Consider the following 20,551-nt stretch of genomic DNA (forward strand, 5'->3'; position numbering starts at 1 on the left):
TGTGACCCTAATGATCACTGAGAGTATCATAGAGGATTGGTCCCACCAGGCAAATTGGATTTCTCTGGCCACTTCTGAAACAGGGAGATCAGACAGCAGCGTCTGTTGCTTGCTGCTGTCATTGGGTGGGTGAGTAAAGAGCAGGGATGTACAGATTTTGTAAAATCCACTCTGTCTGCATTTTGGGGGTTGTCAGTTGCCTTTTGCTCCATTGTCGCTCACTGGTGGAATTTGATTTTTTTCCTATTTCCTGATTTTGCACAACTTTGCACTTGCACAAATCCCCCCAAATGTGCAAATCCCCCCCCTGCACATTTTTGTGCTTAAGTCTATGGGAGAAATGAACATTTTCTACTTTTTCTATTGCTGCACACCAGATTTCATTTTCATGGGCTGTGGAACTGGCAACCAGCAACTTCACACAAGGTTAAATATACAGTATTCTAATGCAATTTGGGTCACTCTGGAGTCCTACTTGCTTGTGCTCAAATTCTGCCAGCTTGCATAACTTGAAAAGAAAAGAAAAGGAGGTCTGCTGCACTGGGGTGTGGATGGCAGGTCTCCAACCACCAACAGTCCCATTTGTTCTGCCAGAAGCAGTGCTGATATTTTAGGAGGTGTTGCTCTCCTCTGCAAGTCAGATATGAACTACAGCCAGAAAGGAGCACAAAGTGTGATCTGAAGTAAGTGGGAAAGAACATGCTCCTGACTGCAATTCCACAAAGCTGTAGGTCATTTGAAATTGTTCCTTTCAGCTGATTAACATTTAGCACCATCCAGGAAAAAAAAGCCTTGTTGGATCTGGTCAATCTAGGCCAGCACCCTGTCTCACACAGTGGTCTTGCAGAAGCCTCTGGGAAGATCACAAGCAAGGCCTGGTGGCAAAGGCCATTGTGATGTTTGTTCCCAGAATCTTATAAAATCCATTGGTTGGAGAACATCCATATCATGGGCCAAATGCAGACCTTCAGGCCTCTCAGTCTTAAAGAATCTCCCCTGCCCAGACATCCTCTCCCCATGCCACACCATTTCTCCATCCCACTGTAATGGTATAATTTCTTCCATCCCACTCTGTCCCCCAACTATAAAGCTGATGGAAGGAAATGTGTGTAAATTGGGGAAGAGGAATGCCTGTATACAAATGCCTTCTCCTCCCAAATACATATTGAACAACCATCATATCTGTAGCTCCTCCCACTTTAGGCTCTGGCCCATCTACTTTTGGCTTTGGTCATATCCACTTCCAGAATGTGGATTCTGGCAGGTTTTAACTGAGGTAATGTGAACCTTTACAGGAGAAAGATTCCTTAAACGTGTTTTAGAATCATACAGTGATATGGAGTCTTCCTTATATCGGATAACATGGGAATAAATCTCCTTAGACTCCTTGAGGCTGACTGATTAGAAATGTATGTGTCTCATCATATAGATGTTTTGCTTGTTTTATCATGTTTTGGTGTTCTTAATGGAAATGGTTTTTAATTATTTAATATTTTGTATGTTTTAATAAGTTTGTTGTAAGTTTCTTTGTGTCTCTGCCACATATTTGTCTACATTAAAAAAAGATCAATTGTTTCTCTTAACCTAATTCTGAACATTTCCCAGATAAACTGTGATGCAACCACAAGGGTTGGAGATAGTACTTCTATTCACAGAGAACTTGCCCATAAAGCAGGGGTGGACAACATGTGGCCCTTCAGACATTTTGGCCTACAACTCCCATGATGCCTCACCACTGGCTATGTTAGCTAGGGCTTATGGGAACTGTAGGCCAAAACATCTGGAGGGCCACAAGTTGCCCACCCTTGTCATAAAGAACCCACAGGACAGCAGGGAAAGTGGGTTGAAAGTGGGTTCAGTCAGGAACCATGGACAGCTCCAAGTTTAGCTGGGAGAAGGCCAAGAGGAATAGGAACACCAGAGTAGAGTAGACTAGCATGTTACTTCAGCAAATATCTAGAGCCCATTGAGGGCCTTTAAAGTCACATCCTGCTGATCGCATGTGCCCATAGACATATACACAAAATAGAGCCACGAATCTTGCATATAAGCCTATGGACACATAGACTTATACGCAAGATTCATGAGTCTATTTGTGTATAAGTCTATGGGCACATCCTCCCGATCGCCATTTTTTTTTTTTTTTTTAAGACATGGCAATCGGAAGGGACAGGGAGGAGGCGAATGGCTCTGGCTGACAAGAAGTAGCCGAGTGCCGTTCTGCCTCCAGTCCTCCTGGAGTGGAGTTAAGTGGTCCCGATCTGCTGCGGATTCCTGAGGCTGGATTCCTTGGAATCCAGCCTCATTGAATCCGCAGCAAATTTCTCTGACACCCCTACTAATAATTCAATAACTGTCTTATCAGAAGTCATCCCCATTTAGTCAAATGTGATTTGGTCCCAGGTAAGTAGATATAAGATTGCAGCCCAACTATCACACAATTAAATCCCCAAATGGGATCCCAGCACCAATGGGATCCCAGCTGTTCTTTGTATTCTGGTGCAGAATATCCTTATGAGATTAATTTCTATTTGAGACCACCAACATTTGCTAAAACAAATTATTCTTCAGACAGGGAGGAGTTTAACTAACTAACTAACTAAAATGTGATGCCACATTTTCCTTCACAATCACTATAAACCCAGAGGTTTGTGACTCTACCTGGTTACAGCTAAAGCTAACACCAACGGTGCTAGTATAATAAAGCACATCTTCTTTGATATTAAATTGTAACAAAAAGGCATTAAAGGCATATTAAAAAAAAGAGAGAGAGAGGTGCTTTAAGGATGTTTCCAGTAAGTGGCAGATGTTACGAATAATAATCCATAAAACTCTTCCGAATTCTAAAAAGGTCCATTCCATAAAGCTTTCATATAAATCTTTAGCCAAGCCGAGTAACTGAGAACAGTAATTATGGTAAATCTCTAATTGAGGCTTGAGCTATTTGAGCTAACTGAAATAGGATTTGAAATGTGTTAAAAATCATTCAGGTTAGTAACAATTCTCTCCCTCCCCGCATCCTCAGTCAGATAATTTCATGGCAATTATTATTAGGTGAACAAAATGGATGCTGTGAATTTTTACTACAGCTTCTGCTTTATGTCCAGGTGAATCAACCCACATTCTCTACCTTGAAGTATTAGGAGCCATTTAGTTACTTGTCCTTTTTGATGGGCTCCACTGCCCAGGGTGGCCATTTTTTGGTAGTGCCCATGGCAATTCCTCAATTTGCCAAATGTTCCCATGAGCCCAAACAACAGTTGCCTGATCTACACTGGCTGTCAGTGGCTCTTCACAGTTTCCAGCAAGATTCTTTCCCATCTCTTCTTGGAGATGCCAGGGACTGAACCTGGACCATTTGTCTGCAATACACATGGTTTTGAAATGAGCTGCTACAGGAGGGACAGCAGTGGATCCTATGGCTGTCATTTGGGAAATTCTGTTCAAGCAAGCCTTTGATGTCTAAAGACTACATCAACATTTTGACACTTGGATCTTTTTTGTCACTGTGCTACTATTGCTTTCATGGCTGTTTGCATGCAAATGATTTTGTTACTATTTTTATTGAAGTGTCTCAGTGTGGCTCATGGGAGGGCTGGGCTAGGTTTAGCCCAGTTTGTCAGGTTTGCAGTGGAAACAGAGCACTGGTGACACAAGAAGTTAAGATGCTTGAATCTGATTGCTGGGAGTCCCAGTCTGAGACCTCCCTGTCACTGGTCATCCCTATTGTACACAGAAGGCTCTACATAATGACCAGCAAGTCACCCCTTTCATTCTTCTTTTAAGCTGCAGGCTAATAGTAAGGAATGTGTAATCAATAGGGAGCAAGGTTCTTCTAGCACAGGAAATAGCTCATTTCTTCTCATTTGTTTCATCAATCTTATTGACTTCATATTTATCCAAGGAGGAGAATACATTTCCAGGATCAACACAAACAATGCTATATATGTAGCCTTAGGGAAAACTGCAATGGACCTAAGAACATGATTTTGTAACCACAAATCTGCAATTCTTACCAAAAAAACTGGAGCAGCCTGTTGCAAGACATTTCAGCTCACATTTCAGCACATACATAGTCTCTTGGATTCACAGTTGCTTGCAACAGAACAAACAAAAGACAATGACATGCTTGACAAAAGGGAAAACTTCTATATCTATGGACTCAGAACTCTTAGTCTAAATGGCCTAAATTTGGAGGACAATTTGTGAGCATTTCACCAATCATACCTGTTTTTTCTGCTAAGGAACTTTCATCTCCAGGCATTCCAAACTGCCACTCCTAGTATCTAGGGATGTTGGAGAATTCTGCCACAGACTCCAGTGAGGCCGGATTCTTTAGAATCTGGCCCCCTGGAGTCCATGGTGGAACGGACTACCCCCCCGCCACCCCCCTGAAATCCCCCCTGGAATGGACCTACCTGGCTCTGGTGGCAGCTCTGGCGGCGGCTCCGGCAGCTCCAGCAGTGGCAGCGGCAGGGGCTCTGGGTCGTCTTCCGGCACCGCCAGGCTGCAGCCACAAATGGCAGCCGCTATGCCGGCTACCATTTGTGTCCCTGCCAAGCTGTGATAGGCTACATAAGTATCTACGTAGCCTATCATGGCAAAAGGCAGGGATGCAAATGGCGGCTGCTACACCATTTGCACCCCTGCTCTTTGCCTTAATAGGCTACAACAGCTGCCATTTGCGGCCGCAGCAGCCTGGCAGTGGCTGGAAGTCTGGTTCCGGCTGGCCCCGGCCAGCGGCTCTGCTGCGTTGCCGCAGAGTAGAACTGGCTGGGGAGGATTCTGGTAGGGATGGCGGAGAATTCTGCCACGGACTCCACTGAGGCCAGATTCTTTAGAAACCCCGCGGAATCCCCCCAGGACTACCTGGTGGCGGATGTGGCGGTGGCGGCGGTTCCAGCGGTGGCTCCGGTAGCGGCTCTGGCGGTGGATGAAGTGGCAGCGGTGGCGGCTCCAGGCGCTGCCGGGCTGCTGAGATCGCAAATAGCGGCCGTTGTAGCAGCCACCATTTGTGTCCCTACACTGGCCCGTGATAGGCTACGTATATCATGCTGGCCTGTGATAGGCTCCGCTGCCACCGCTTCATCTGCTGCCGGAGCCACCACCGTAGCTGCTGCCATATATATACATAGCCTATCACGGGCCAGTGTAGGGTCGCAAATAGCATCTCCTACACAGGACACCATTTGCTTCCTCAGCAGCCCAGCAGCTCTGGAGGCCCCGCTACAGGTTGACCCAGCTGGCGGCTCCTAGTCGCAGAGCGGAGCTGGCCGGGCAGGATTCCGGGGGGGAGGAATGGATTGCCTCCCCCCAGTCGAGGATTCTGGGGAGAGGAACGGATTGCCTCCCCCCACCTGCGGACCCCAGTGGAGCCAGGTAAGCAGGGTTTCGTACACCGCCTCCCCCCTGTTGAGGATTCCGGAGGGAGGACCGGATCACCTCCCCACCCCCACGGACCCCAGGGGAACAAGGTAATTGGGTTTTGTACACCTCTATTGGTATCCATTTAACAACACAGCTGTTGAGGGCAGAAGCCAAAATGTTTATCTCAAAATATATGTATTTTAAATACTCTGTTGTTAGTCTTTCTATCTTTTATTCACACACACACACACACGCACATGCACACACACACAGAATTCGTGATGGGTGAACTTACCCGAGGTGAATCCGTTATTTCTTCAGAAACTAAGAAATCCTCTCTTCTTAGCTCACACAGGAGTTCTACTTTGATATAAGCTCTCATTCTGTGTGTACAAGTTTTTGTGTATGCACAGTATCAAAGTGCATCTTGGGAGCTGTAGTTTGGAAATGTATAATGCGCCATGATAGCATGCATCACCAGGTTAAGTACCCCCTTCCTGATTGGCTGTCTACCTGAACAGAAACCAAGCCATGTGTAAGAATGAATGGAGAAAGGGGATGTGTATACACCTACCTAGCTGTATCTTTGAACATGATTGGTTGTGGTTAAAGTGACATCGTGACATTTTATCTTGAGCAAGAAAAGGGTTAATCAAACCAACTCAGCACACATTCAGAAATTGCATCATTCAGATGCAGACTGCACATGCTCTGAAGCTCACGAGTCACGATTAATTCCAAACTTAATAGCAAATTCGTAAGACACAGTTCCAGGCTAATTATAAAAGTGAATATCACAAATGGATGTCTTGCCCAGAGATCTGATTTATTATGAAATTGAGTGGCATCACTTGTCAGAATCCCAAAGTAGGATCCATTTTGGAGTTGCTTCAAGTGCCAATGAGAACATGTGGTTGATGGCATTGTGCCAACCACATCCAAAGCCAGACTTGCACCATATGCTGCAGCAGTAATTCCCTCATTCCTTGATATATCATTCCAAGGCAGAACAAAACCCTTCCATGAATCCAGAGGGAATGGGGCAGGCAGAAGATCCTCCGTGATGCTTGATATTTCCATCTTCAAAGGTGACAGTTTAACTTACCCAAACTACCAACCTTTTTACATTTTTCAAAGGTCACAGTATTGACTTAACTAAATTGAGATATCTTCCATAATACAGTAATAACTGTGGAGGTGGTGGTGGGGAAGGCAGGGAGCGGACGAGTTAAAAATCTGATAATCTGCTTGGCTGATCAAAAAGCAATAAAGTCATTAGTTTAATTAAGGGGCAAGAAGATTTAATGAAACATCGGTGGCAAAACTAAATTAAACATTTAGGAGATATTAAAAAATACATATTAACTCATCTGGTGATATTGATTCAAATAATGCTTTCCAGGGGGGAGGGAGGGATGTGGTCTAAGAGTCGCCTTTGTAATAAAATGCAAGAGTTGAGAAGTTGTTGCATTGGACAAGCTTTACAGAAAGGCCTTTGCAGCAGAAGAGAAGATGTCATTCAAGGATCTCCTTTTCATAAATACTTCTGTTAGTACATGGTTCAAGGTTGCCAGGCGATTGCCCTTCATATCTTCAAGAACACAACTAAGTTCTTTTCTCCAAGGTAAACAACAGAACCAATTATTTCTGTATTTTCTCATATGTCATATTCTATAGATCAGGGGTGGGCAGAAAATGGATCTTCAGATGTTTGGGGCTTCAACTTCCAGCATTCCTGACCCTTGGCCATGCTGGCAGGGTCTTCTGGAAGTTGTTGACCAAAACATCTGGAGATCTACCTTCTGCCCACACATTTTAGATCTCTACAGCCTGGCTGGTAGATCCCATGCAATCGTCTGTAGGAACAGAGGTAGTATGGCTGTTGGGACAATGGTGGTCACGTGGATCACTAGTTATATTAACTGGTGCCTCCAGTTGAGGTCTGTGCACACAGCTCCTTTTAAAAGAGCTAGTTTTGTGTAGTTATTAGAGCAGGGGTAGGCAACCTGGTGCCCCCCCTCAGATGGTGTGGACTACAACTCCCATCAGTCCAAGGTAGGTAAGGGATTGTGGGAGTTGTGGTCCAAAACATCTGAAGGGCACGAGGTTGACTACTACTCCTGGGTTAGAGTGTCTGACTAGAAGCTGTCCTGGCTTGGTTTGATGCCTAAAGGAAAGAGCTTGTACAACACACACTCACAGAAAGTTCAGTGTCAGGAGAGAGGGGTCATGTTTAGTAAAGCAGGATCACATCCAATTAAGCACAGTCAGCTCCAGGAGAGCAAGACCACATCAGGTTAAGCATGGTCAGGTTCAGGACAGCAGGGTCACTGCAAGATCAGGAACTATCAGGACCCTGAACAGCATCCTGCAGTAGATCCTCACTGGAATGTTTCCTCACAAGGAAATCAGTTGTCCCAGCAAGGGGCTGCAGGCAAAGGAGGCTTCAAGAAGACTGGCAGGCCCAGAACTTTCAGTGGCTCCACCCCTACTGGATGCTAACTGTAGCCCTTAAAAGGCCTATGGTTACTTCTGTAACCTCATGCTCCTCCGTGGCTGAGAGACAGGAGAAGCTATGGGGGAGTCATCCTCAGAGTGTGAGGTTGATGGAAAAGCTATGTTCTCAGGCTACATTCTCAGGTCAGCTGGATGTCTTTGGTAACTGGAATAGAACATAACTCTATGTCACCAAATAACACATGTCTGAGAGACAGTTTCATTCTATTTTCCATCTGCCTTCACTGTATCTCTGCACCTCATCATTATACACCAGAATGCCTAATGCATTGAAAGAACAATCTTGTCCTGGCTGGGGTTGGGTTGAGAGGGGGATAGGATAGAAAGAAAGAGAGGAATGATGGAATAAGTCACTGTGTGGGATGAATGTGCAATTATTTCTACTGATAATGACTAACACATTGCCATAAGCTGTGTTCAAATATGTTTGAAGAGACACCATTTAGCTTGGTCGGTTGGAGGCAATTAGCTACATAAATGTTTATTTAAGTTAATAGGCCAGGCAAAAGAATCGCAGAGGAGGGGAGAGAGGAGAGAATGGTAGAAAAAGGAACTATAAATATTACCCAAGGTTTAACATCTATCCAAATATTTTTCTTTAGAATCTTAAACTTTGAAACATAAAATAAACCTAGCTGCACATAGAAAATGAAGGTATCAATGAGAAGTCTAGGAGATAATTCTTGTCCCTGGACATTTCGTTTCCTATGTGTAAGACTGATTAATTTATCGAGTGATTACACAGAGGAGCACTCAGTCATGTGAATCCCCACCTTCTCTCTGAAATGGTATAGCTCAGCTTCCCCAACCTGGTATCCTCCAGATGTGTTGGGCTACAACTCCCATCATTCTCAGCCAGTATGGCCATGGTGGCAATGATGGGCATTGCAGTGCAACACATATCAAGGCCCCCAGGTTGGGGAAGGCTGGTATTGATGTCTGAAATGGTGAGACACAGGTTGGTGAAGGGACGCAATTGACTGAAAGAGCACATACTTCTCGTGCAAAAGCTCCACGTTCAATCCCCAGCATCTCAAGTTAGGGCTGGGAAACATCCCTGTGTGAAATACTGGAGAGATGCTGTAGACCAGGGGTGTTGCATCTCTTTTAGCCCAAAGACCAAATTCCATTTCAGAAAAGCTCTCAGGGGCCATATTCCACTGGTTGCTGGTATCTATGGCCAAAGGAAAATGGAGTGGAGCCAAAACATCAAACGATACCAGCATATATTAGCATAAAGTTCTTACAGCCACTAACTAAGCCTTAGGAGAGGCATTTCGGCCTTTTAGAATGGGGCAAAACTGCATAAAGCCTGGAAAACCACCCTACTATTGGTGGTTGGGGAAAAGGGGGTGGGCCAGGGGAAGGAGATGTGGTCCTCTGGGAAACCCTCACCTCCAGCTCACTTATGGATCTTCGAGTATAAAAGAATAAACATTGGACAGAACGATCCATATAACATTATATAAGTGTGCCACTTAGTTCATTATTCACTTCACCTTCCAAATCTGTGTCAACCCATGTGGGATGCTTAGAAGCATCTAAGAAGCAGAGGAACTTAATCTGCTAAAGCATAATTTTATTTTTATCTGCTGGTACATAAGTTTTTATAGGTAGCATATAAGAGAACACATCTAATGAAATCTACCATAATAAATGACAGGGATAGTAGGATATTGTGCAATGGCCAAAGGCAAGAACCAATAAGTTGCCCTTCAGTTACCATACAAGACTATTTATCAGCAGGAGCGCATGATTTGCTGAGGTCTCAGACTATGCTTTTCCCAGCCAGATGCAAAGCATCTTCTGCTGTTCCTTCCCATTAACTATATCTTGCAATCTAATATGTGTATGTACATTTTTACTTCTTTTTCTGTCACACTCCAAACCTTGGGGAAATTAGTCCATTGATCCCTCCTCCCCTCCCTGGCAATTAACATAGTGCATTCACCTTTCATAACTGCTACTTAGGGTGACCATTTATGCATCACCAAGAAAGAGGACAAAAGAGGATATGGCTTTGGAAAACATTGGCATATTCAAATGTATATGTATAGGCTCAGATTTAGAACTACTAACTATAATTTAAATAGAAATACAATACATCCCACCAATAGTCAAGAAGACTGACCAGGTGACCTGTTCGCCTGCTCAGTCTTAGGGATAGGCGAACAAGTGATGTTCAAGGTCTAGGATTCTCTGAATTCTCTTGGCGCTCATCTCATGCTCGATTCCCATTCATGTTTGCAATCACTGCTCTCTTTGCGTGAATGGGAGATTTGCACAAATTGAGCAGTGATCAAATGGGAGATTTGAGCAAATCTCCCCAATTTTGCTTGCATTTCCTAATTTGTGCAAATTTCCTCCATATACTAAAGCAGGGTTGATTCAGTCTACTGAGGAAATTTGCACAAATTAGGACATTTGCACAAATCAAACTTGAAATTTGGAACCAGATGAATGTGAACACGTGTCTGACAGTTTGCAAATATTTTTGGCAGAAACGTACTCACACTCACATTCGGTGCTTCAGATGGGGCATGCTTGCATGTTTTGCAAGCAAAAACAAAATTATTATTCATCCCTACTCAGTCTGCTGTGCAGGTGCTAACAGTTGATGGGCAGCTTCAAGGCCCCTGGGCTCTCCCTCCTTATCTCTCCCTCCTTATGGCTCACTGAATTTAAACCAGACTTGGACTGGATAGCCCCTCAAATAGAGAACACCTTGAAATAGAGGACTGTCCTCTGCCAGCTCTCCAAATTAGAGGACTGCCTCTTTTAAGTAGGACACCTGGCCACCCTGCTGCTACTTGCCACTGAGAATATTGCAACTGGATGTGCTTTACTGTTCTGTGACTGGGCTTTACATCAGGATTTGGTTTCCTGGGGCATGTGGAGCTGGAATCGGGGGAGTATCCCACCCACAGCACTAAAGCATCATGGATGGCTGGTCAAGGGAAATGCAGAGTTAATGGGCAAATCACACCAGGGCAGCTGAGGGTCAAGTTTCAGAAATATCAATTAAAGAGCAGAAGGGTCAGAGACAGGTAGCAGGGCTGGCATTAGGGGTTGACATCACTGGGCACTTGCTGAGGCCCATACCCAAGAAGGGGCCCACTGGTGAACCTGGTGCTAGCTCCAGGTTTTTGAGGGACCTTGGGCAAGACACCTTCAGTGGTCCCCCTCCCTCATTGAATCTACATTCTCACTGCCATTGTCGCCAGATGCTATTGCTCCTCATCCGCTTTCTCATCATTACCACCACTTGCTTGCTTGGCAGGCAGACAGCCAGAGAGCAAGTAAGCTGTGGCATCTGCTGCCCCTCCTTCTCACCACCACCATTGTCTGGGCCAGAGTGAGAGGCAGGTGAACAAGCAGATTGTGCTCATGAAGAGGACAACAAGCCCCAGGGACTCTTGTTAGTGGGCCCCTGCTGGGGTGTGGGCCCTGGGCAGGTGCCGACCAACCCAACCCTTGATGCTGGCACTAGTTGAGCCCAGTGTGCCTTCCTGTCTTCTTCAAGGGTTTATTGGGGCTGGACCAAGCAGTGATAAGAGCAAGGAGAGCATCCTCCTCCTGTTGTCTTGCCTTATCCTTCTGGACAACAGTAGGCTCAAAGAGAAAGGGCAAGCAAATGGGCAACACTGACAGGCAATGGACCCATCCATCCATCCATCCATCCTTACATGAATTCCTTGTTAAAATCATTTTCCATTATTTATTTGTTCTAACTTCCTGCTGGATACATTTGGTTATACAGCATCAGACTTTTTGTGTTGGCTCTCTGTTTTTGCTTTCTTTGTTTTTGTCATGTATTTTGTTTTGAAGTGCAATCCCATGCATGTTTGCCCCGAAGTGTGACCCACTGTGTTGGATGGGGCCCCTTCCAGACAATTGCACAAGGGATTGCAGCCTTACTGTCATTCTTTTTAATTATACGTTGTTAGCTACATGGAGTTATTTTCACAGGATAAGGCAGATTATACATTTTAAAAATAAAGAATCTGTAATTTTTTTAAAAAAAAACAGTATTCAATTCAGGAACTTTCCGATTCATACTTAGAGTGCGGTCCTATACCCGCTTACCGATCAGTAAGTGCTACTGAACACTAAGGGTGCAATCCTACTGCCACTAGACAGCAGCTAGATGGCCATAGGATTGTTCAGTTTCTGGGAATTGACCTCAAAGGCCATGCTCCAAGGTCAGTACCTCAAAAACCGCCTCCCCACCCCCTCCTCTGCTGCCTCGTAGGCAGCGCACATCATTGCCGTGCTCCATGCTCAGATGAGCAGTGCGAAGCGGGGCAAAAGTGGGCATTCCTGGGGGTGGGGAGGGGTGGGGAGCACAGAAGTGCTGGTATGATGCTTTCTATGCTCCCCACCCTCTGCTCTGAAGTACCATGGCTAGACAGCTGAAATCGGCCATCTAGCCATGAGTGCAGGGCAGCCAGAGTGTGGAGAAGATCCCCTCCACACTCTGCCCACCCTGCATTGGATAGGTGGCCACCTCTCCACATAGGATTGCTCCCTTAATGGGGCTTATTTCTGAGCACAGATGTATAGGATTAGAAGCATGGGGAACTGGGCTCAAATCCACACTCAGCCATGAAATTCACTGGATGACCTTGGGCCATCCTACCCCACAGGGTTGTTGTGAGGATAAAGGGAGAAGAACCATATATTCTGCCTTGAGCTCCTTGCAGGAAGTGTGCAATATAAATGTAATGAATAAATAAATAACATACATGATGTGTAATGAGGATAAAGCATTATTATATTTGTACATTTAGCTTATGCACCCCTGTTGTCCTTCAGGGATAATTGATACTTATGAAACTACCAGAGATGTTAAGACTTTGTACTCTTAAGTCTAAGTGTATTGCTGTGTTTCTTTTCTATTTATTACACACACACACACACACACACACACACACTGAGAGAGAGAGAGAGAGATTTAGAAATTAGCTTTAAAGCTGTTTTGAGAATTTTCCTCATAAAATCCACATTGTCAAGACGATATATCTTTAAAAAAGGGTGGGGGATCAACGTCCCCTCATTTTCAATCTTTGAGCCACCATTTCACCATTAATGCAAGCTTATAGCAGTGGGCTCATAAAAATGGATAGTGCGATCATATCTGGAATTTACACAGGGCCCTATTCAATAAAGCATATTCTGCCCTCCCTGTAATAGAATCCTCCAGAGCTTTCAAGTCTTTCAAGTGGAATAAAGATGTTACAGTAATGACAGTGAATGTAATGAGATTAAATGTAGCTGGGAGTTAAGGTAAATGGCCTTACATCAGAACGAATGTCGGAACAGAGGTTTCGTATAATGAAGACAAAGGAGGTGATTGTGGCTTTTTGGCTGCACATCCTCAAGTGAATGGTGTCCACAGCAGGGGAGGCATGCCACATGACAGGAATTGCAGGGATAGGGGGAGATTTTTCATTGAAGAAAATTTGCAAGTTCTTTGCTGTAAAGGAAGACAACTAAATTGGGAAATAGCCCAGAGGAGTGTAAATAGTTGTGCTAAGGATGTATTCTTTCCTTTTCCTTTAAGTTGGATGATACAGTGTTACCTCAGAAACATCATTATAAGGGGTGCTTCTCCCTGCCCATGGATTGAGATCTGCCAGGGAGGCCCTTTTAGTTATATCATCATCTAATGAACTCTGGTCTTCTGGAACTCTTAACAGGCCTTCTCAGTGGTGCTGCCCCAGTTGTACAAAGCTCTTGCCCCAGAGGTTAGAGTGGTGCTGACATTGGACAGCTCTCATCACCAAGTGAAAACAGCACTTTTTCTACAGGTCTCTTGATTAGATGAGTGGGCCTATAATTATAGTGAGATAGTTGATGGGTGATATGGATGAAATTGTTGATATTGACTGGTTGCTGTGAATTTTTATTATTTATTAATTTTACTGATTCATTTATACTACTTCACATTATAAGATTAGGAATGTCGCAGGAGTCCAGGAGAGGGGTGGAGTTTGGAGGACCCTCCCCTCAGCTTCTCAGACCCCATTTGCTGAGCCACCATGCTTATCGACCCACTTGCCGAGCCGTCACGCTGTCTGTGAGTGCCTCGCAGCCGCCTGACCCCTCAGCAAGCCACCATTTTGAGAAAATCTGGCGGTTTGGGGTTTTCTGTAAATGTAATGTTACATAAGTGGCGGCCATAAAGGGGCCATTTACACAACATTACAGGCATAAATTGACCATTTATGCCTGTACTGTTGCATAAATGGCCCCTTTACAGATGCTGTTTACGCAACATTAAATGTATGGTAAAACCCGAGCTGCCAGTTTTTTGCAAAATGGCAGCTTGCTGGGTGGTCAGGTGGCCACTGAGTGCTTGCTGGGCACCTCTGGACCATGTGGCACTCCAGGGAGCCAAACAGAGGTGGATAGATGGAGGTGGCTCAGCGAGCACCTGGCAGCATGGAAGGAGGTGAGTCCATCCATCCCTATTTAAGACCTCTAAGCAATTCACAATACACACACTTATAAAATACAGTGTAATATCCATATACAAACAGTGAAAGAACAAGGAACACAATATATGCATTAATTTTTTTTCTAAAAAGCCAGTCATGAAATGGAGCAGTGCCATAATTCATTTGAAAAGTTTGTCCCAAGCCTTGGTATAAAATGAGGAAAAGAAATCCCAAAGTTTTGTCCAACCTCTTCCAGAAGACAGAGTTGCATTTCAGCCTTCTTCACAAAGGCCCTGGATAAACTCCCCTCTTTTCTTATAAGGAATAAGACCTCTACAGCAACTTGATGTTTTTGTTGATTCCCCAGACATCTGGATGTTGTGCTTAATCCTTGCCTTGAGTTTGGTAGGAGCTTTAGCCATTCCTACAGAGGGAAGGACAAATATTAGGGAAGTATGAAAATTTCACTCAGTTTGCAAATCCCTCAGAAATGCCCCATATGCAATCCTGAATGCAAATGTGAATGGGAGCACATTTTCTCTGAAAATATTTGCAAATTCCTGAACTCGCATTTGCATTTAGAAAATTTGTACTTGAAAAATGAACAACATTCTCAAAATGTACAACTTTCTCAAAATGCATGACCCACGCTTCAGTCTATGGGGGAAATTTGCACCATTTTGTAAATTTGCGTTCAATGGCTGTTCAGTTTTGCACAATTTTCCTGCTTGTGCAAAACAGCAAGCACAAACACGAGCACAAGTCATGGACAGCTGAGCAGAGGGCTGATGTTCAGAGAAGCCTGAAAATCACTCATGAGCTGATATCTAGCTAATACTTAATGAACCTCATGACCTACAGCCCCTATCGCATGTAACATTGACTCAGGAGTAAACCCCATTGGGTCTTACTCTCAAGTAAATGTACATAGAATTACAAACTTAGGACAACCGTGCATATTATAAGCAGTAAGTTGCTTGGTGTTCTATTATGTTTCAGTGTCATTTATTTCAATCAGCACAGTTTCCCCTTTCTAAGTTTCAAGGTAATGTGCTGTGAGTCTTTAGTGTTGCCATGGTTTCACTTGTTTGTTTTCATATATATATATATATATATATATATATATATATATATATGTATGAGTGTGTGTATGTGTATGTATGTGTGTGTGTGTGTGTGTGTGTGTATATATATATATATATATATATATATATATATATATAATAGGTACACTCTTTCAGCCCTTCAACAGCTAGGTATATTTAGAGATTTCACTATTATCCATTCAGGGGCATAAACCAGAAAAACATTGCTATTCATCTGACATTTTTCTTTCATCCTTTCTCTCTCTCTCTCCGTGTTTCCTTTTTTCTTTGCTGGCACATCAACTAATGGAGAAGCCTTGGTATAAATCCAATACGAGCATAACCTTTAAGTGCACAATAATTATACTCCCCATCTCATTATGCTCTGGCATACCATCTATCAGACAATGGACAGTGATTAGCAGGGCAAAAAGTTAATGTTATTTATTTCAACTAGTTATATAGGAAGCTGTCAAGGTTTTTCTGGTGTCTGTAGGAATGCTATTTCTGATTCCATGCCTAAAAACCCACTGGTAAATAAGGGTTGCCATTTCATTTAAAAATCAACAACAACATTTTAGAATTCGAAATTAGTACACTTCTCAGATCATCTGTACGCTCCTTTCGAATATACTGTCAGGATTGATTCTGAGCGTATAGAGATAGTTAGCAGTTCAGACTCAGAAGGGGAACAGCCAGAACCGGGGCAGGCATCTTCCCGAGTGAGTTGAGATATGGATAGGTGTGCTTCTCAGGATGCTAACACAGAGATGGCTGGGCCTGAAGACCCACCCCCTCCTCCATGAGAACCCAGGAGGAGGAGAGCGGGGGCATGACCTGAGGGATGCTAGATTGCGGTGCAGAGCAAAGTGGGAAAAGTTAGAGGAAGAGCTCAGACATTCGACCCGGTTGGCTATGTGTGAGGGTCAAAGTAGGGGAGCATCACTGGAAGGGAGGGGCAACCTGTTCCTAAGTTATTCTAGCCAGCAAGTTCTTGTTTCAAACTGCTGGCAACATCATCTAGGGATGTATGAAACTCACTTACCTGTTCGCGGATGTGATTCGCGGTGGGGGGGAGGTGATCCGATCCTCCCCCCGGAATCCTGCCGGGTCCTCAGGGGAGGAATCCTGCTAGGATTTCCAGCAGCAGATGGGCCTCTGCGGATGCAAATGGCGGCCGCCGTAGTGGCCGCCATTTGCGTCCAGCCAGGCTGCTGTGATAGGCTACGGAAGAATTTACGTGAAAAAAAGGGGAACGCAAATAGCATAGTGGGCGCTATTTGCGTTCCTTTCTTTTTTCACCGTAATAGCCTGCGTAAATATTTACGTAGGCTATTATGGCAAAAAATAGGGAACGCAAATGGCGGCCGCTTTAGCCGCCGCCATTTGCATACGCTGGTTTGGGGGGGGTAGCTGTGATAGGCTACGTAAATTCTTATGTAGCCTATCACAGCTGCAAAGACGCCAGTGGCGGCTGCAACAGCCCCGCTGCGGCTGGCTAGGAGACCAGCTGCCGGAGCCACCGCCAGAACCGCCACTGCCAAATCCGCCGCATCCGCCCCAGGTAATTTCCATCCCGGGGGATTCTGCGGCGGGGGGGCAGGGGGGCAGGAGGCCATTCCGCCATGGATTCCATGGATTCTTTAGAATCTGGCCTCACTGAAATCCGTGGCGGAATTCTCTGCCATCCCTAGTCATAACTCCCATTTGGATCCCCTGTTGCCATTTGTAAATGAAGCAGCTGTATTCCTTTGTAGCCTGAGAGTCTTCGAGGATTTGCTTCGGTAATGAACCTGCTTGATAGTGAATTAAAGGCGTGAGACTGAAGCCTCTCTCCTTGTGTGTGTGCATGAGGAAGGAGGGGGCCAAGGGAACGTGACATATACAAAGCCCCCTTATGCCAAGTCAGACATTAATTTATGGAATTTGCTGCCACAAGTTGTGCAACTGTGAGGCCTAAGCTAGGTGCCACTAAGCTTAGATGGGTTTAAATGGCAAATTGATGCATTCATAGAGGAGGACAAGGCTTTTGATGGCTACTAATTATGATGGCTATATGCCACCTCCAGGTTCAGGAGCAATTATACACCACTGGTTGACAACTGCTGGGGAACACTGGGCATCCAACGGTGACATTCCACAAATTCAAATAGCACCAGTGGAGCTCCACTGAATCTTTCCACTGTGCAAAGGGTTGCCCATTATGTTTGTGCAACTGGTTGTGCAAGCCGTTGTGCAATTGGTTGCACAATGGGTGCAAAACAGTTGCACAACAGGTTGCACGATGGGTTGCATTATGGGTGCAAGCAGTTGTGTAGCCAGTTGCACAAGCAGAATGCACAATCAGTTGCAGAATGGGTTACACAATAGTTATGCACAAATGGTTGCACAACGGCTTGCCAAACGCGTTGCACAAGCATAACGCAAAGCCGCTTGTGCAAAGCCGCTTGCTCAAATGTAACTTTAGTTGGATTCTTCTCTTGTGCATAGGGATGTTGGAGAAATCTGCCACGGACTCCAGTGAGGCCGGATTCCAAAGAATGGATAGGCGTGCTTCTCAGGATGCTAACATAGAGATGGCTGGGCCTGAAGACCCACCCCCTCCTCCGTGAGAACCCAGGAGGAGGAGAGCAGGGGCATGACCTGAGGGATGCTAGACTGTGGTGGAGAGCAAAGTGGGAAAAGTTAGAGGAAGAGCTCAGACATTCGACCCGGTTGGCTATGTGTGAGGGTTGACGTAGGGGAGCATCACTGGAAGGGAGGGGCAACCTGTTCCTAAGTTATTCTAGCCAGCAAGTTCTTGTTTCAAACTGCTGGCAACGTCATAACTAGGGATGTACAAAACTCACTTACCTGTTCGTGGATGTGATTCGTGGGGCGGGGGAGGCGATCCGGTCCTCCCCCCCGGAATCCTGCCAGGTCCTCAGGATTCCGGAATCCGTGGCGGAATGGCCTCCCCCCCGCCACCCCCTGAAATCCCCCCCCGGGACCGACCTACCTGGTGGCGGATGCAGCGGCGGCGGCGGATGTGGCAGCAAATGCATCAGCGGTGGTGGCGGTGGCCACTGCCAGGCTGCTGCAGCCGCAAATGGCGGCCATTGTAGCGGTCGCCATTTGCGCGCCTGCCTTTTGCCATGATAGGCTATGTAAATACTTATGTAGCCTATCACGGTAAAGAGCAGGGGCACAAATGGTGGCCGCTATGCCATTTGCGCCCCTGATCTTTGCCGTGATAGGCTACGTAAGTATTTATGTAGCCTATCACGGCAAAAGCCAGGCACGTAAATGGTGTAGCGGCCACCATTTGCGTGCCTGCCTTTTGCCATGATAGGCTACGTAAATACTTATGTAGCCTATCACGGCTTAATGCTAGGGATGTCAGAGAATTCCACGACGGATCTTGGTAAGGCCGAATGCCAGTGCATTCGGCCCCCTGAAACCCATCGCAGAACGAAGCCCCCGCCCCCCTAACCCACAAAAGATGCACGGGACGAAGTGCCCGCCACCCCCACCCCACATAAGGCATGCCAGACGGAGCACTTACCTGCTCCTGTCTGTGCTGCTGTGTGAATGGCGGCTGTCCTGCGGCCGCCATTCGCTTCCTCCTTCTTCAGCCGTGATAGGCTATGTAAATACTTACGTAGCCTATCACGGCTAATGCAGGGATGTCATTTGCGTCCCTGCGGAGGCCGTGATAGGCTACGTAAGTATTTACGTAGCCTATCACGGTGGAGGGGGGAACCCCAGCATATGCAAATGTTGGCGGCTACTGCCATTTGCTTACGCTGGGTTCCCCCCCCCTGCTGTGATAGGCTATGTAAATATTTATGTAGCCTATCACGGCAAGGGGAAAAAAAACCCAGTGTATGCAAATGGCGGCGGCTACAGCCATTTGCGTACGCTGGGGTTTTTACCCCTGCTGTGATAGGATATGTAAATATTTACGTAGCCTATCATGGCTCACTGCAGGGATGCAAATGCCAGCAGCTATGACAGCCACCATTTGCCTCCCTGCAGGGCTGCCCAGCGGCCAGATGTCCAGCTGCGGGCAGCCGGAGCCAGCCAGCGGCTCCGCGGCTTGGCCATGGAGCAGAGCTGGCCGGACAGGATTCCAGGGGGGAGGCACGGAGCGCCTCCCCACCCAGAAAGGATTCTGGGGGGAGGGACGGAGCACCTCCCCCCACCTGCGGAGCCTGGCGGAGCCAGGTAAGCGGGGTTTTGTACACCCCTACTTAATGCAAGGACACGACCCGGCATGCGGCGGGCGGGTCGGAGGCTCCGTCACGGCGCTCCAGGGCCGGCGTTCGCGAGGCGAGCTCCAGCGTCATCAAAGGGGGACGCCCGGAGGCGGAGGAGGGCCCGTTGCGCTGGGAGCGAGCTGCCCGCTCCCAAGATAGCGGCCGGAGCCGGGAAGGTGAAGCAGGACATGCCGCCGCCGGGCGGATACGGGCCCATTGACTACAAGAGGAATTTGCCCCGGTGGGGGCTCTCAGGCTATAGCCTGTTCGCCATTGGAATTGGGACCCTCGTCTATGGCTATTATTCCCTTGTGACATGGAACCGAGAGAGGCGGCGCCTGAACATCGAGGACCTGGAGACACGAGTGGCTATCTTTCCCCTTCTTATGGCTGAGGATGACCGCAGGATGCTACGCATCTTGCGTCAAAATCTCGACGAGGAGGCCAAGATCATGAAGGACATCCCCGGCTGGCAGGTCGGTGAGTCTCTGTTCCACACCACACGCTGGGTGCCCCCCACGCTCGACGAGCTCTTTTACCTGCACCCGCAGAGCATGCTCGACAACACTAAATTTGGTTGCCAGTTTTATGTGTGAGCGGCAGCAGGGTTTGTGTGAACCGCCCAGAGAGCTTCGGCTATTGGGCGGTATAGAAATGAAATGAATAAATAAATAAATAATAAAAATGGTGGCTGCTACGATGGCTGCCATTTGCAGCCGCAGCAGCCCAGCAGTGTCCGGAAGTCCGGCTGCGACCGGCCCCGGCCGGCGGCTCTGCAGCCTTGCCACGGAGCAGAGCCGGCTAGGGAGGATTCCGGGGGGAGGGACGGATCGCCTCCCCACCACCGCTGAAGCCCTGGAATGGGATGAGGTAAGGGATTCGTACACCCCTACTTGCACATGCT

The 20,551-nt window shown here is 46.4% G+C and overlaps 1 pseudogene; it reads left to right on the plus strand.

The window, feature by feature from the left end:
- Positions 1-19,664: 19,664 nt before the first annotated feature.
- On the plus strand, positions 19,665-20,243 carry LOC146338876 (NADH dehydrogenase [ubiquinone] 1 alpha subcomplex subunit 13 pseudogene; annotated as a pseudogene).
- The last annotated feature ends 308 nt before the right edge of the window (positions 20,244-20,551 follow it).

The sequence above is a fragment of the Heloderma suspectum genome, chromosome 8 (assembly GCF_057233095.1).
Source record: "Heloderma suspectum isolate Gila_16-S chromosome 8, 16-S_ref, whole genome shotgun sequence".
Classification (NCBI taxonomy): Eukaryota; Metazoa; Chordata; class Lepidosauria; order Squamata; family Helodermatidae; genus Heloderma; species Heloderma suspectum.